General features: G+C 52.7%; 1 protein-coding gene across 4 annotated transcripts in view; it reads left to right on the top strand.

Annotated features, from left to right (window-relative positions):
* Positions 1–17,188, top strand: part of STARD8 (StAR related lipid transfer domain containing 8) — a 71,380-nt gene that overhangs the window by 32,170 nt on the left and 22,022 nt on the right. Inside the window, exon 1 of one of the 4 annotated variants that reach the window (XM_082609031.1) lies at positions 7,196–7,325. The exons of the other annotated variants lie outside the window; for them this stretch is intronic. The gene's annotated coding sequence lies outside the window, so the exon portion shown is untranslated. Of the gene's footprint in view, positions 1–7,195; positions 7,326–17,188 lie in introns of those variants that run through there. 4 annotated transcript variants of the gene reach the window in all.

Raw genomic sequence — 17,188 nt, forward strand, 5'->3', positions numbered from 1 at the left:
CCGCACTCCCGGCCCCCTCGCCGCCTCGTCTGTTGTTCCAGTCCCGTTTTCATGGATTTCATCTGTCCATTTGTCTAAACCCCGCCCCTGGCTGGCAGCCCCCTTTTTCAGACGTTCCACCCCCGCAGCCTGCTTGCTTCTAATTCTTAGCCAGCTCTCTCAGTCCCTGGGTGCACCATCCTTTGATCCCTGTGGTCTGACTGGCTTCGTCCGTACCCACCTCTCTCCCTGTGTGGGCATCCTCCTCTCAGAAAGAACAAAAGCAGGCTACTGTGGTTATTAACACATAGTAGGCAGTTTTAATACACAGTATGTTCCTGGCCCCTTATTCCTCCAGCACTTTCTTTGTCGCTGCCTCTGGCGTGGCGCCTGCACCCTCCTCTATGTTTTCCTGTTCCACTATATGTCTGACCCTCGGTCTGTATTTTTACCTCTTCGTTCGAATATCTGTCCATCCTTCTATCCCACGTTTTGTCTCCGTGTCTTACTACCTAGCCGGTAGCTCCCTACACTCCCCGTCACCCCAAGGGCCCCTTCCTGCCCCACTTTGTCCCCTAGTTGTGTGACACAGCCCAGCCACCCTGGCAGCACATTTTTAGTCAGCTGGTAAAGCCTAAGAGCTCCATCCCAGGGCCTGTTAACACTCCAACAGGCCTCCAAGAGTGCCTGGCACTTTGTCTTTTTTTTTAATGGAAAAAATATATGTTTCTTTGAGCACGGAAAAAAAAAAAAAACCTCCCAGGCTCTGCCTGTTCCTTTTCCCTGGTAATTTTCCCCTTGCTCCCACTCAAAAGGCATATAGGGAATAGCAAACCAGGTTTAGATTTGTCATGGAACTTGAATGCATTGAAGGATGGGGGCTGTGGAGATCCTCAGATCATACCCTCTGATTGTATATATGTGGACACTGAAGCCCAGAGAGGGCAAGACTCTCAGTCCAGTCACACAGCGTCTCTGTGGTAGAAGCAGGGTAGAAGCCAGAGTTGCAGTGTCCTGGCCCCTGATCCAGGAGCCTTCGTGAGAGTGGGACCCAGAAGCTGCTTTCCTGGTGTTTCTTGGGGATCAGTTGATCCAGAGACATCAGATATGCAACCTGGGAGCCTTACTGTCCTCTCCTGTCTCCTTGTCCTCTGGGACCTAACCTGGCTGCCCACCTGCCTGGGTTGGGCATTCTCCATCTGGGGCTGCTATTGCCTCCTGCACTGGCATGGGAGTTCCAGGAAGGTAAGGACCCTTGTTGGGCCTATCTACCCTGTTCCCCACGCAAGCCCCTGTCCAAGGATGTCCTTGTTGACTGACAGGTTGATGTGTATGCGTAGGGGAGCCCTGGTGCTGGCTCAGGGTCAGATCAGAACTTTTATTTGTGTGTGTGTGTGTGTGTGTGTGTGTGTGTAGGGGTATTGAGGAGGGGGAGAGCTGTGCTTGCCGAAGGGCCCACTGAGATGAGACAGGGACTCCAAGGCCAAGGAGAACCCACACCCTTTGCTGAGTGGCCCTGGAACCACATCACACATCCCATGCCCTCTCTGATGTCATCCTGGGGCCTCTAAGGGCTATCCTTCAGGGGAAGGAGGCAGGGTGGATGGGTGGCCAGGGGACAGGCACTGTCTGTCTGAACTGAGATTGCCAAACCCCAGAGACCCACAATCACAGGGTTGGTCTGGGCCAGGCTGTGGGCAGAACCTGTAAAAGCTACTCTCCGCCCCCATCCTCCCCCTCCCCCCAACAGCCCTCCAACTTTGTGGGCTGCAGCATGAGGTCAGGCTGTGGTGGGCTGGTGGTGGAGCCTGTGGGTGGGAAGGAAGAGCCCCCTCTTCCTCCTCCTTCATCTCCTCCTCACCTTCCCAGAGTTTGTCTTGGGAGCTGCTTCCTGGGAGGGACATGTTGAAGGGTCCCAGGCAAGGGGGCAGGATCCTGAGCTCTGTTCAGGGGCTCTGGGTGTCTACTGCTGCCGGGTGAGCTGAGGACAGCACTGGAGGCAGAGGTCGGGTCTCCAGCCATCTGGACCAGCTTGGCCTCAGCCCCCTCGCTTTCTCTGCCTCTCACCTCAGCCCTACCCCTTCCTTTACTGCACTTTCTTCTGCTCTTTCTCACCTGGCTGTCTGCTAACCCCCATCCTCAGAGGACCCTCACACCCCACCACCCTTCCTTTGCAGAAGCCCCATGCATGTAGGGTTTCTGGGAGCCCCACCCCTTGGGGACACACAGAGAAGCTCACAGGAGCAGAGAATAATCTGGAAAGAAGGGACCGTAGAAACCCGGACCCAGCCCTGTTTTTCCAGATGAGGAAACTGAGCCTAGACAGGAAGGAGCAAGTTGAGGGCTGAAACTAGATCACGCAGAGGGAGCTGTTGGGGAGGTTAGGGGGACTTTCCTCTGACCTCAGCTGCTTGCATGTGTGCATGGGGAGGGTGCGAGGCAAGGTGAGGGGCTCGAGCTGGAAGTGGGCTTGCCTTTGCTCATTTCCCTTCAGCACACTGTGACCTTCCTCTGAAGGACAGGAATGGCGTGGGGTGTGGGGGCTGGGGGTGGATATCCTGCTCCGGGTGTCCGTGCCCAGTGTGACCCCACCTATTTCGTTTGGCCCAAGGCAGGCCAACTTCCCCAAGGGAATGGGGTGGGGGGTGGGGAGAGTACTGTGGGGTGGTGCTCCATCTGCTTGCAGCAGAAAACCTCTAGCTCCTTTGAGATAGGCCAGTCAAGCCAGGCAGGGGTCTTATCCTGGGTGTGAAAGGGGCCCATCGCTGGGTGTGTTGTGTGGATGCTGCAGGATGCCATCAAGCTGACACTGTATCTGGTGTTTGTTAGGAACAGGGAGACAGGCTCTTGGATGTCTGAGGAAGAGCCCTGGACAGGGACTGTGTAGGCCTGGGTTTTCTGCCTCCAGCTGCCTAGTCCAAATGTCTGGAGGCAGTCATGAGCTGCCCCAACACTCTTCTCTTGATGGCTGCAGAAGGCAGGTGGGAGGGAATGAGTGCCTCTATGTCCTAGCTCAAGGAGGGAGAGCCCAGAAAGGGCAAAAGTGACCCTTGAAACTCCCCTGGCCTGTGCCTGGCTTGGCCAGTGCTCCAGCTCCCCTCACAACCAGCCCAGGGCTCCCAGCCCAACACAGAGCTCCCCGCTGCAGAGTGCTCTGGGGTGTGGGGTGAGCACAGCCATGGCAGTCCCCTGGGTTGTGAGCTGACAGGGGGTCTTTGTGCTCCTCCCAGGACATAGCTCTCTGTCCCCCACCCCCACTTGGCAGTGCTCAGTGAGGTGTCTGTGTGCCCCTTACCTTTGCAAGCCCCTCCCACCACTACATTTTCCCCTCCCCGCATCTGGCCCTACTCCAGCTGCCCCCTTAGTGCACACCCCCCTGACGTGGCCACAGCTCCTCAGGAATTTTTTTTTTTACAACCTGTCACAATCCCACGTTGTGGCAGCCTGATCAATAGCCCCTTTTCATGAGGCTGGGTGGGGGCCCTAAACCACCAGGGAGCGGTCCTTTACCCTCCCAGGCCTGATGGGTGGGCTTTCCATGAGGTCTGCAGGGATATGTGTGCAAGTGTGAGTGCGTGTGTCAGGGCACCCATGGTCTTGTGCTGGGCAGGGCTCGTCAGAGTGTAATTGATTTTCCCCTCGCAGCTCCTACTCCTCTTTTTTTCTTCCCAGCTGAGTTCCCTGGAATTATTTGCTGCTGCTCCCTTAGCTGCATGGAAAAGAGTAGTGGAAGAGTCTGTTGGGTTCCTACCTGATGTTACCCTGGGCCATTCTGGAGTGGGGCTATGGGTCTACCTGCAACAGCCTGAGGAACCCGCATCCTGGGCAGGGAGGGGTGTAGGGACTGTTTTAAGTCCTCACATAGGTGCTTATTGGGATGCCAGTGTCTCAGAGTGAGGCTCAGGGTAAGGACATACAGAGTTTCGCTCTGCCACTGCCTAGAAGGAAGGAGCTGAGTTGCCCTGGCAAAAAGCTTAGCTCTGCAACACCTTCAGTGCCATCCTGTCACCTGTCACCCTTTACAGTACAGCCTCACATCCATTGTCTCAACTTTGCCCACTAGGGATAGTACTCTCCCCTCATTTTACAGATGAAGAAACTGATGGTTGGAGTGGCACAATGACTTTGCCTTGGTGACACAGCCAGAAAGCTGTGGAACTGGGACTAGCACCAAACTCTCCTACTTCCTGATCCAGGGCTCACTCTACCATGGCTCAGTGCCTCTGTCAGCATATCTAACACTTAGAAGCACTGTCTAGGTGCCAGCCACTGTTCTAAGTGTCACTTAGTCCAGTGGATCTGCTTAGCAGCAGAATAAGGTCAGGACTATTATGATCGTCCACACTTCACAGATGAGGAGACTGAGGCACAGAAAGTTGGAAAGTAATTTGCCCAAGGTCACACAGCTAGTAACTAGCGGAGTTGCACTTTGCACCCAGGTTGTCTGGCTCCAGAATCCATTGTACTGCCTTTTGTATGACACAGCTGGGCTGTGGTAGTGGTAGAATGAGGGAAGCGCCCGTGCCTCAGGCATCGAAACACACGCATTCACCCTGAGGCTTTTTCACCTGCCCTCAGCCTACCCCCATGAAGACTACATTTCTCTGCCTGATGGTTGAGCTGACATCCAGGGCAGCAGCAGCACTATAGGACACACAGGAAATAGGGGGGTTTATGGAAAAAGGGATGGCAAAGACCTGGAGGCTCCAGTTATCTCTAGAGTCATTCAAGATGCAGCCCAGAAAGGAACCTGTGAAAAGGTACCATGTTCTCATCTTCCAGGCACCATTACCGAATATCTGTTCTATGCAAGACTCTGGCTTAGGTTGGGGGTGGGGGGCTTGGGGAACAAGGGCTGCTGGTGGTTGAAGGAGATCAACTATCTTTGTTTTTCTGACTAGGCTGAGCTCTCCTTGCTTTTCTGAAGCTCATGGGATACGGGAAAGATCAAAAAAACACCCAGAGAGATAGCCTAGACATTGCTTGGGCCATTTCAGAATGTCACAATGTGCATGGCAAATATTAGGATTGTAGCTTTCGCTGACTACTGTGTTCACTCATTACCAGATTTTTTTTTTTTTTTCCATACGCGGGCCTCTCACTGTTGTGGCCTCTCCCGTTGCGGAGCATAGGCTCCAGATGCGCAGGCCCAGTGGCCATGGCTCACGGGCCCAGCCGCTCTGCGGCATGTGGGATCTTCCCGGACCGGGGCACGAACCCGTGTCCCCTGCATCGGCAGGCGGACTCTCAACCACTGCGCCACCAGGGAAGCCCCAGATGTTTTTACTGAGTGCCTAGTCTATGCCAGGCACTGTGAAGCTCTTGTTCTCATTATTTATAGCAATTGCTCCTTTTGTAGTTTTTGTACTCTTTGTAGTTTTTGTACTTCCTGTAGTTTTCCCTTTTGCAGTTTTCAGGTTTGATTGCCTTTTTTTTTTTTTTTAAAGAATTGGGTATCTCAGAACCCATCATATCTGATTCAGTTAAATGTATATACCAAAAGATAAATTGGGTTTTTTGCTCATCATTCGTTTGATTGTATTTATTTGTGGCTGTCCCTTGAGTATCTTTTAACATTCATTCACCCATTAGCAAACATTATTGGGAAGCTACTGTAGGCACTCTGCGTGGTGTCATGCGGTGGATGGAATCTGCTCTGACATGGTTTCCTGCCCTTAGGGAAGCTCTAGGATCATTGCAGGACCCACACTCTTATATTCTTCTAGCCTTTTCCAGAAGCAAGATAAGTTTGGCTCCAACTCAGAGCCTTAGGGATACTTACAAATATAGCAACCCAGTCTCAGGAAGGTCATCTTGAGTGACCCATCATAAAGGTTTCTTCCCACCCATCATAAAAGTTTCTGACTCTGGGTAGGATTTTGTTTCCAGGAGTGAGTTCTGGCATACAGGCCTCGTCCACATCCAAGACCCAAGGGGGCATGGCTCATCTGGAGCAAAGTGCCAGCTGTGTGCGGTTATGCCATTGAGAGGAAAAGAGGTGTATACACAGGAGGTAGCCTTGCTTCACCATTTCTCCTCTGATTCTCCTCTGATTCAGGGCTGGCAGGGAAGGAAGGTGGAAGAATTCCAATTTGGCCTAATGTACTGAAGGCCAGACAAGAGGGGTCACCTGGGGCTAGGTCTGGCTCTGCCATTGCCTCGGACGACCTTAAGAAAGTTGCAGTCCTAAGAAACATTAATTTTTGCTCTCCTCAGTGTTGGGTATTCTAGGCAACAAGTTGGATGCAGTCCCTGCTTTCTAGGAATCTCAGCTTCATTTCTCCCATCTGTTAGAAAACTGGTGTGCATGTATTGTTACTGCCATGGATTTGCTGGGAAAAGTTGAGTGAGTCATCTCTTCTTAGTTTCTGCATTTGTAAATGTGGAGGATGGTGATTGGATGGCATGGGGTCTTGGGTATTTCCATCCCTGGCTAATAGGAGTCCCCAAGTCAACAATGAAATCAAAGTGTGAACTTGTGTTGGACCCTTGTGAGGAAAGGCAAGAGAGAAATCAAATCTTAACACTCGGTTTCATACTGAACTTAAACAGGCTTTCTGGTGGTACTTGCTGTCACAACTCTTGGGAGCCCTCTCCTACTATGATTAATGCAAATGCCCCAAGTTTTCCGTGCATTTCTCTGCAGAGGTAGAGTCTGGACACGGGGCAGAGAGTGGGGGAGTTGCAGAATGCTGAGGCCTGAACAAGGTGGGAATGGCAACTTCCTTCTCAAATATCTAATGTTCTCTTGGTTGCCCCAACTAATCGGAGATCTCACCAAAGTTGTGTCTTCTGAACTCCCTGTAAATTATCCTCAGCAAGCCACTGAACCTTCCCGTGCACATGGCGTAAGTATTTAAATTCCCCTCCACGGTGCCAGTCACTTACAGAGCTCAATAGATATTAGTCTGCGTGCCCGGCCACCCGGTTCCTTCACCCTTAGTTGCTGGCCCTGGGCTTGTGCCTTGTCCCAGCACCCCCCCCCCCTCGCATTGGTGTGACCGGAGGAAGTGGCAGCAGCGCGGGGATTGGAAGAACTCGAAGGCAGAGCCCCGCCCACCACAATTTGGGCCGCTTTCTGGGGAGTTCGGTGGGCCGGACTGCGCCCTCATTGGTCGAAGGTCCTGTAGGTGGGCGGGGCGTCCCCGTCCCCGCCACCCGACTCGCCGCTGGTCCCTCCCCACCTGCGCAGAGAGTGGCCGCGGGTTGACAACAGCTAAGCAGCCGGCAGCTGCTCCTCTGGCTGGCACCGTTACCCCCGCTCAACCCCAGGCTCCGCGCGTGCCTCCCGCCCGCTGGCAGCTGCGTCGGGGTCTCGAACCCAAAGCGACGGACGCGGCCTCCAGGTGGGAGTTGGGGCGACGTCCGGGGGAGGTCGGGGCCAGCGGGGGGCCGGGGCTCCCTCGCCTCGCCTCTCCGGCGCGCTCCGGCCCCCGCTCTTAGCGGTTCGGCTGCGCGGCGTCCACGGGAGACGCGGAGGGAGCGAGCCGAGCCATTTGCGTCCCCAGGGTTTGAGGCCGGTGTCGCCGAAATTGGGAGACCCCCAGAGCCCGCCAGCCGCGCTTCTCCCTAGGAAGCCTCGGGAGTGGGGTGGTGGAAGGCGGCTGTCCGCCCATTACCCCCGGGCCTGACTGGAGCCCGGAGCCGTAGTTCAGGGGCTTCGGAGACAGGCTGGAACTGGGCGGCGTGGCGGGGCTTGGGCTTTGCGGTCGGGTCACGCCGCTTTTCCTCTCCTTTCCTCCTTCCTCTGCTTTGAGCGCACTTCCAGGAAGCCCCTGGTTGAGCGGCATGGGCTTTCCCCTCGGCCACTGCCTTCCTTCTGAGAAACGCCCGCACTTTCCTGGTATTGAGGTGACAGCGGGGATCAAGCGAAAACCTTTGGATAAGTCGCTTCTTCCAGGGCTCAGTTTCCCCATGAAGTCCAAAGTGGGTTTCGATTAGAGAACCTCTGAGCAAAGGCCTTTTAGTGGAAGTTTTTGGGATTTCCCAGTTAGATAGTCTGAGGTTCTCTCCTCCATTTCTCTTCTCCCAAACTCTTTAAAGTACTGAGTTACGACTCAGGGAACCAAGGCTCAGCCACTAATTCATGTGACCTTAGGCGAGTCATGCTACTTCTGTGGGCCACAGTGTTTTCAACTGCACCTTGGGTGGTGGGCTGGATTTCGGTATCTAAAGGGCCAGTTTCTTCCACCCTGACATCTGGTGACTTGTCCAGGCTCTTAAACTGGCAGGTAAAGGGTTGTTTCTGAGATGCTTGGGGCGACAGGAGCTTTGCAGATGGAGAGCCTTGTGGTGATTATACAGCTAAGCCAGCTGGAAAAATAGTGGTGTTGGGGAGGGCAAGCAGGACAGCAGCCGGACTGGTGGGGAGTGGTGGGGCCAATACAGAGCCCTGGGCCCCAGAGGTTGGGCTGGAGGGCCCTGGCTTGTCTCCATCTCACTCAGAGCACCCACGTCTGCCGACCCCGAAGGAGACGGTGATGAATCACACCCAGGGCTATTTTCAAAGCCTGACTCCTACTGTGGACCTGTTCCCGCCCCCACTCTAGGGGTTGATGTCCCCACCCACCGTCTGTCTTACTGCTCTCTGAATTTTCCCTTCACTTTCATCCTCCTGGCGTAGAAGAGAGACAGTTCTTGTCGGGGGAATGAGAGGGCAGGCAGCCCAAGGGCGTAGAGAAGGTGGTGACTGCAGGTGGTTTCTGAGTGGTTGATGGAGTGAACCGAAAGAATGTGATGGGAATGATGGTTTTAGGGGTGGGGGATTCTTTCACCCTAAAGCTACAGCTACAATATCGCTGGACATTCTGGGCTGGTCCTCATTTCCAGGATTTGGCCTTTGTCCAACTACGTTCTGGATTTGGGATTTGGAATTTCTACTCCCTGGACCTCTGTAGTTAGAAAACACCACATGGATAGAGTCTGGTTTCCCCTATTTGCTTGCCTTTTCTCCACTCCGTAAGCAGTTCTTGGAGAAGTATGCTAAACCTCTCTGTGCATCTGCAGCTCCTCTCCCTGAGCTGGAGAGGAGAGGGAGGTGATATCTGGAGGTGTTTAGGGCAAGAAGAGGCTGAAGTTGCACTAAAGGGCTGTGTACCCTGTGTGAGTCCTGGTTGGGGGGGGCAGGTGGCATGAGTCCTGTGGGGAAGACAGAAGACAACACTTCCTGAGTTCGAACAGAGGAGTGAAGGAAGTGGAACAGAGAAGTCCAAACTTTGACCCTCTCTCTGTCTTCCTGAGGTTTAAAAATTCCATTCTTAGGGCTATAGATTGGAGAGGGAGGAGAGGACCCCTGGAGCCGGGTATAGGGATAACAGCAGCGACACAAAAGCAAGAACGTCCCGAAGGGAGGAGAGGATGGAGTCTCTAATGTGGCTGCTGTGGCAGCGGTCAGTGCTTTTCTGCCCGGAGCCTTCTGGAGCTCCCTGTTCCAGCCTTGGAAAGTTCAGGTTCAACAGATGACAGGTTTAACAAAGGCAGGCTGTGCCTCCACCTTCTTGGGGAAGGTGGGGCGTGGGGTCTCTCACTGGAAGAAGGAGTTGCCTCTGGCTTGAATAGGATAAGGAGAATGTTTTTCTTGGACTCCCAGTTTGGTAAGATCGAGTGTCATGGCCCTGGGCCTTTGGGAGGCTGTTATCAGATAAAGTAAATATAGGGGATCGGAAAGATGCAAGGGCTCTAGGATGGGATGTGTGAACTCCCCCACCCTGCAACCCTAAACAGAGGAGTTGAGCACAGGGCTGGAAACACAGTTATTGGTGTCAAGGGTTTATTACAGCTTTATTCATCTGTGGCCCGGGGCCTTGGTTTATGTGTGTATATTAAGGGGGAGCGGGTGCTAGTAAATTTGAATCAGTGGACAAGAGGCACCAGTCTGGGCCCTTGTCACCAGTCTGAAGTGCTGTGTTTGTGTGTTGAGTCTCCTCTTGCCCAGACTGCCACCTTGGGAACTTGCATGCCCACTGTTGCTGTTCCCATTTACCTGCAACCTCTCAGGGACTGCAGAACTGGAGGTTAAGTTCCTCAGGAGTCCAGCATGGTGCGAGGCCAAGAACTGGGGACTGGGAGCAGGACTCGTGGAGGTTTAAATCCAGGCTCTGCTGCTCCACTCAGTCTCTCAGACTCTTAGTTTTTCCCCGTTTTTTCCACTTTACTGGATTAAACAAGAGGATCCATGGCTAAGTGCTTGGTGAACTACCAAGTGCTATATAAATTATTAGTCATTAAGTTCTTGGTACTAGGTCTTGTGGAGGACACAAAGTGTAAGCCCCAACTTCAGGGAACCTACCATCTAGTAGATGGGGGTTAGTGGCCTGAATGGTACATGACACACTAAGTCTTTACCTTGGTGAGGGCTTTAAAAAATAATTACGAAGAATTTCGAACATACATAAAAGTAGAGATGATTAATGTAATAAGGTCCCATGTGCTCGTCACCCAACTTCAACAGCCGTTAGCCCATGGCCAATCCTTCCCTGTATGTGCCTCCATCTACTTCATTCTCTTTCTTGTTATTTTGACATGAATCCAAGACACCTTTTGATTTATCTATAAATAATCATATATATATATATATATATATATATATATATATATATATATGAGTGATAGGGACTTAAATGATAGACACTGCATCACTATCACACTTTAAAACAGTCCCTTAATATCATCAAATATCCTAACAGTGTTCATATTTCCAGTTGTTGAGGAGGATATTTTGCCCTGGGAGGCCTGACCAGGGAGCAGTGGCTTGTGACTGAGGGGAAGATGACTGACAGAGGCAGTGACATTTGAGCTGAACCTTGAAAGAGAGGCCCAGGAAAGGTCTGAGCTGGAGGGATTATGGAGCCCTATCCCCTTGTTTTACAGTGCCTGCTGCCATCTCTGAAGCTCTGGCTCTGGGGCTCGGGCTCCCAAGGCTGACTTGTGGAGGCTTCTTGTGGAAAGTACATGCGTGCTTTGGTTCTCTAGTGGTAAATGAGAGTTCTGACTCTCTTTCTGGCCTCCCCAGTTCCAGGGCCACCCAGGATCTTGAGGTCGGCAGGCCTGGGAGAATTCCTGGGAGGCTGCTTGCCTCCTGGCCCCTCCCCTGCCCCTGGCCCCTGAGGCCAGTTCCATTTCAGAGCAAAACAGGATGCATTCAGGATGAGCGTCTTTCCCAGCTTGTCATCTAATCACCATGACCCAGCTTGGAGCTTCCTCTCTCATTCATGATAAAAACCCTCACTGTCTCGCTTTTCCCTCCCACTCCAGTAAGGGTGTGCTGACTTCCTCCACATCCGGGCCAGCCTTCCTCCACCCCTGTGTGGAGCTGAGAGAGCGCTTCCCTCATCCAGGCCTCGCTGCCCCAGAGCCTCCTGCTCTTGGGCTGTCCTTGGGAAACGAGTGGCTCCTTTCCAACAAGCCTGGGGTCCTGCCACTGCTTGGTTAATGATTGAGCCACATAATAACCACTTTGGAAAGTCACCTCTAGGGATGGCCATTAACTAACTCTTTGTCCACCCCAGGCCTTAAAGGGACCCCATTTCTGAGCCCTTACCTTCCCCCAAGGGGACATTAATGAACATTCAGTCATGGGAACTTCTGGGGCCAATTAAACTTCTGCTCCTCTGTTTTCACTTGGGCAAACAGAAGTAGTCATTCACATTGCTTGAAGGACACATATGCAACTTGGGTGGTATTATAGAGAGGGGCAGGGAGTTGAGTTAATAGGGATTCAGATGGACAGTGGGGTAGGAGTTTTTGGGGGTTTTTTTAGGCATCAGAGTCATAAGGGGGTTGGGGTGCTTCCAGGAGCGGCTGACTCCCTGATGTCAATCTGAAAGTCTAAAAGAGCAAGAAATGCCCACCCAAAGGGTTTGCCATTACTGGGGGTGGGGTGGAGCTGTGTGTGTTTGCTTTCAGTCCGCTGTAGGTCCCTTCACACCAGGTTGGGACATGAGGCCTGAGACCTCCATAGTGGAGGAGGAGACCTTCCTCAGAGAATCTGTATCTTGACAAGCAGTGGGAGTTGGGAATGGTCAAGCTAGGACCCAGGTCCAATTTAGAAAGCTCTAGACCACAAGAAGCTTTCTGCAGTTTCAGTGAGACGAGAAGGAACCAACATTTAGTGAACCCTGTGGGCCTACGATAGGGTCAGGAAACCTGGCTTCTGGTTGTGTCTCTCTACAGCACCTCTCCATGAGTGACTTCAGAGAGGACATTTGCTTTCTCTGGACCTAGATCTTTAAAATGCAGGGCCCATGGCATGGACTCAGTGGTCTCCCAGGCTTCCTTTTGGCCATGAGCGTATGCGTTTCCAGTCAAGAGCATTTTCTTATCCACAAGGCAAAGGTGAGCCGGCTTCAAATTCTGCCAGGGCCAGTCACTAAATACTCTTAGCCAGCTGGTCAATTAGGGCTGGCCGGGCCTTGAACTGCCAGAGCTTGGGTTTTCCTTGAGCGTGGGCTTTTGTGCAGTTTGTTCTCTCACCCCTCCTCATGTTTCCATCTGTCTCAGGTGGCCACCCTCTGACCCATTCAGCCACAAGTTAATGAGTGACCTGCTCCCCCTGCGTAGTACCAGCCCAAGGTGCTCCTGAGATCCCAGGTCTCTGTGGGAATCAGCCGAGGGCCTAGCCAGCTCCAGTCACCTTTATGCTTCTCCCACAATACCCCAGAGGTAGGAAGCAGACAGAGCTTGGGGAAGAAGAACCTTTAGAGGGCAGTGGGTCTGACTCTCTTTCTGAAGCTCGGGTCTTCCCCCTCCAAGTACTTGTGCAGCTCCTGTCACCCATCTTCAGTAACTGGGAGTGCAATGTTTCAAGGTGGTTGCTTACATCCATGTAATCTCCAAAAGGTTTTTCTGATGTTGAGCTGACCTCTGTCTCCCTATGGCTTTTACCCCTGAGTCCCAGCTCTGCCCCCTGGGACCACTTAGACCCTATCTGTTCTCTCTGATCTGTAGATGTCTGAGGACAGAGCCCAAGTCCCCTCCCCCTGTGTTTTCCCCAGGCCAAACAGCCTCAGCTCCTCCAAGTGCCCCTCAGGGGACCTGGGACCAGTCCCCTTCCCAGCCTCATTACTGTCCTTTGCACATGCTACCCTTTGTGGCTCTGGGGCACAAAATGGAGCTCTGGAAGTCCCTCACTCTCCTCTGTTTTTCTGTAGCCTGAACTTTTCCAGAAGACTTCTCCATTAACTTTTCCTGGTTGACTCCAGAATCTCAGGTAGATTCTGAACCCCAGGAATCCTGGGTCCAAACACCTTATACGGTTCTCTCTGATTTGTTTGTCATTCCGGTCCAGCCAGCTCCCATGACTGTGGTGCCCTGGGAGGGTAGGGCCTTCTTCTCAGCGCTCCCACAGCGGAGGGCAAGCCTGAGGGGAGGAGGTGCTCACTGGGATGGGCTGACTGCATTGTACTGTGTGGGGGGTGCCCCTGTAGCCCGCTTTCCAGTGACTTGCTTTTGCCTCTTGAGCTGGTCGGGGGGTGGAGGAAGGGGATATTTTAAGGAGCGTCGAAGCTGGAAATGAGTCCGAGCCATGCCCACAGTGGGGCCTAGAAGGGTGAATCAGACGGGGAGAAACACCAACTCAGCCACGCCTCTAGCAGTTGATGATGATGACATTGACGTGTCCTCCCATTTCTTTAAAGTTTCCAAGGCACTTTCACTTCCACGATCCCATTCTGTTCTCAGAGGAGCCCAGTCAGATAGACAGTGTGATCCCCCCAGTGCGATCCTGGCTGATCCCCACCTGAGGCCCAGAGAGAGGAAGGGCACAGTCTCCAGGGAGGGAGGATTTGGAACCCAGGTCTCTGACGCTCAGCCCTCCCTGTTTCCCCCAAACCACACTCGGCAGCTAGGGCAGCTGGGGCTGACTTGGCAGCTTCCCCACCACAGAGGAACCTCTGCCCAAGCTGCAACTCTGTTCCCATGGTAGAGGGAGTGACCTCCAGGGGAGGTGCCCGAGGATTTCCTGTCCTTTATCTGGGCTGGCCAAAGGCATGCCTGTCTGAGGTGTGAGATGATAGGCACTTGCAGCCAGCTTTTCTGCTCCAGGCTCAAGTCAAGTCAGGAGGGACAGGGGCAGCGAGCTTGGGAAGCCCCAAACATCTGGTCTGAGCCGCCCTCACCTGAGTAGGGCTTTCTAAATGGGAACAACAAAGAGGGGCATGTGGGAAAGCGGCCAGCGTGGAGCCGAAGCAAAACACCCCCCGAAGTGTACACACGGAGCCTGGGGCGGGAGAGTGTCATGGTGAAGAGTGGGGACTCTGGTATAATGCAGCACTGGGTGACTTTGGGCAAATTACGTAATCTCTGTGAGCCTCCATTTTGTCAGCTATAAAATAGAGATATGTACTTACCTCATGGGTTGCTGAATATTAAATCCAATAATATAAACAGTACTCTCACTGTTATTGCTGTTTAGTAGTACTTTCTGCCACCTTGCCACTTTGCTGTTTCTCACTGACCTGGGGACATGCTGTGCACAAATCTGCCACCTCCTGCGCATAGGTCTGGACTTTTCTGTCACTTCAGATTCCACCTCCTCCCGAAAAGCTCTTCCTGGCCATGCCCGCCTACAGGGTTCCCTTCCTCTGGCCTCCTTAGTGGCATTTGTGACACTGCAAGAGGCTGTAGTAATGATGATAACACCAGGAATAATAGTGAACTCTTCTCAGTTTTTCACACATTTGAATTTACTTAGCTCCCATGACAATTCAGCAAAGTAGGTACTGCCGTCGTCATCCCCATTTTATGTATGAAGAAACCGAGGCGAGGAGAGGTTAAAAGAAGAACTTCCTCAAGGTCACTCCAGCAGCTCGGGAATGATGGAGCTGGGATCGGGACACAGGCAGTCTGAGGCCACCACCCACCCCCTTAGTGACTGTGTCATGCTTCCCCCTTCCCTTTCCCAGATGCCTGGCTGGGAGGCAAGACCTGAAGCTTGGGTCTCCCTTCTACCCCTGACTGCTCCCCGCACCCACCAGCAATCAGTCACTGCTGTGCAGTGACAGTCCCCAGGTCCTTGCCTGCTCCCAGACCCCCGAGGTGGACAGATGGAGAGCAGAGAAAGCACTGAGGGCTGGGTATCCCTGCTCTAAAGCAGAGCTGCACTGGGGTGGGGGAGTGTGTGCAGGAGGGATTTGGCGGTTGTTCTGATGTCAGCAGCAGGCCTGCCTGGTTAGCACTTTCCAGCACTGAGGGTGGAGAGCAGGCTGCTGGGTGGCATCAGGGGAGAAGAGACATTTGAATGAGCTATCTCCACAACCAGGTTGCATTATTTAGGAGGTTAGGGGCAGGTGGGAGGCTGTCTGGATTCACTTTTGTGAGCCCTCCAGCTGGTGTGGCCCATGCTAAAATTGGGAATGTATGTGGTGGGCTTTTGTCTGGAAACTCTAGTCCTCCTCCACAATGTTCCCACCTCAGGGCTCTTGGGTGCTGCAGGCGTCCTTCCCTCAGGCTGTACCAGTTGCCAGCTCCATTGCTCTCGAGCTCATTCTCTGTTACTTGCCTCCAAACAAGCTCCAGGGGGTGCTTCGAGGACATTCCATCTTAGCCTCTGCCTCCCTGAGAAGGATGGGCATGGTAGCAGCTCTGGCCAAATATTCCAGGAGAGTTCAACATTTGTTCAGTTTTCAGACCTTGGTGCCTACCATAGGGCCTGGTGTGGAGTAGGTGCTCAGGTAATAGTGTTTGAATAAGTACACAACCAAGGGGGAGTGGATTTGGAGGGGAGAGCTTGGGGAGGCTGACATGGGAACAGATCAACAGGAGGGCGGTGGGTATTGAGGCAGGCTCCTGGCTCCATCTGTAGTCCAGTAGAAGCCACTTGGCCTTTCCATAGCCTTAGTTTCCCCACTTGTGCGGCAGGCCTGCTTTGGACAGGGCTGTTGTGGAGACCAAAGAGATATGGGATGATTAGGTGCTTTCTCCACTACTCTGAACTTACTTCAGGTTAAGGGTTCATACTGCAAAAACCCTGGTATATGTTTTTTGTGTCTATAGCCTAGGCGATTTCTCCTATTTAATGAGGAGGATTCTAACTTTGTGGCTCTGACTCTGGAGCCAGGCTGCCTAGATGTGCATCTTGGCCCACCACTTCTTCACTGCTGATCTTGGGCAAATTACCTGATAGCTGTGGGCCTCAGTTTCCTCATTAGTCAAATAGAGATATTGTCAGAGCATTTACCTCACAGGGTTGTTGTGAAGATTCAGTAACATAAATCATCTAAAAAGTACCTAAAGTAATGCCTGGGACATAATCGTGGCTTGTACCCTTTGGCTGTTATTATTATTATCTCATTTTATACTTGCAAATGTTGTCGGTACTATGATCGTAACGCTATTTGACAGATGAGGAGACTGAGGCATAGAGAAGTTGTCTGATACAGTACGATCTGTGTAAGGTCCTTAGCCCAGGGTCTGGCACATAGTAAGTACTCAGTAAATATTAGTGTCTATTATGAATTATTCTTAATAATTACATTTAGTATCATAAATATTGTTATCAATAATGATCACAGCCACAGCTGAGAAGTAGCAGAGCCAGGACTAAAAGCCAAGTCTTCAGATCGTTAGCCTGTTATTCTTCCCACTCACTGTACCCCAGAACCTCTATGCTCTGAGGTCTTAACACAGCCATTAGACCACTGTTTTGGGTTCTCCTTCCCTTCACCCCACCATGGCCTGAGCATGCCTGTCATCACCCCTGCCCCGACCCTCTCCTTTGTGCTCCTCATCCTGGCCCTCCCTTTGGCTGCGGCGGGGCTCTGGGGCGGCCTTGTGTCTGCTGGCTTCCAGAGGGAGAGCAGGCCCCACCTGAGGAGGCTACTTCTCTCAAGCCCATTTCCTTTCTGTCAGAGACAATTTTCTCTGGATCTCAGGGTGGGGCCAGGCTCCTCCAAGGCATTTCCTGCACAGGAGTTTATATTTGGCCTCAGCAAAAGGAAAGGGAAGTAGGACTAGGAAGTGGGGGTGGGATGTAGATGTGGTGTCCCAGGGTCAAAACGGGCGAGTGCCAAGACTTTGCAGGCCAGGAGAGGGAAGCACATAGCCCTTCTCTCAAGTGAGCTTGGATGCCCTCACGGGAGCTTGGGATGGGAGAACTAAGTGCTCCTTGAGGCCAGGATGCCTCCACCCTCAGACAGAGTTCATTTTCCCTTCTCATATCTCTGGGTCTTGGTTCCTGGCTATGTGGCTTCTGCCCTGGGGCAAGGTGGGTTGC

This window comes from Mesoplodon mirus, assembly GCF_964341445.2.
Source record: "Mesoplodon mirus genome assembly, chromosome: X".
NCBI lineage: Eukaryota > Metazoa > Chordata > Mammalia > Artiodactyla > Ziphiidae > Mesoplodon > Mesoplodon mirus.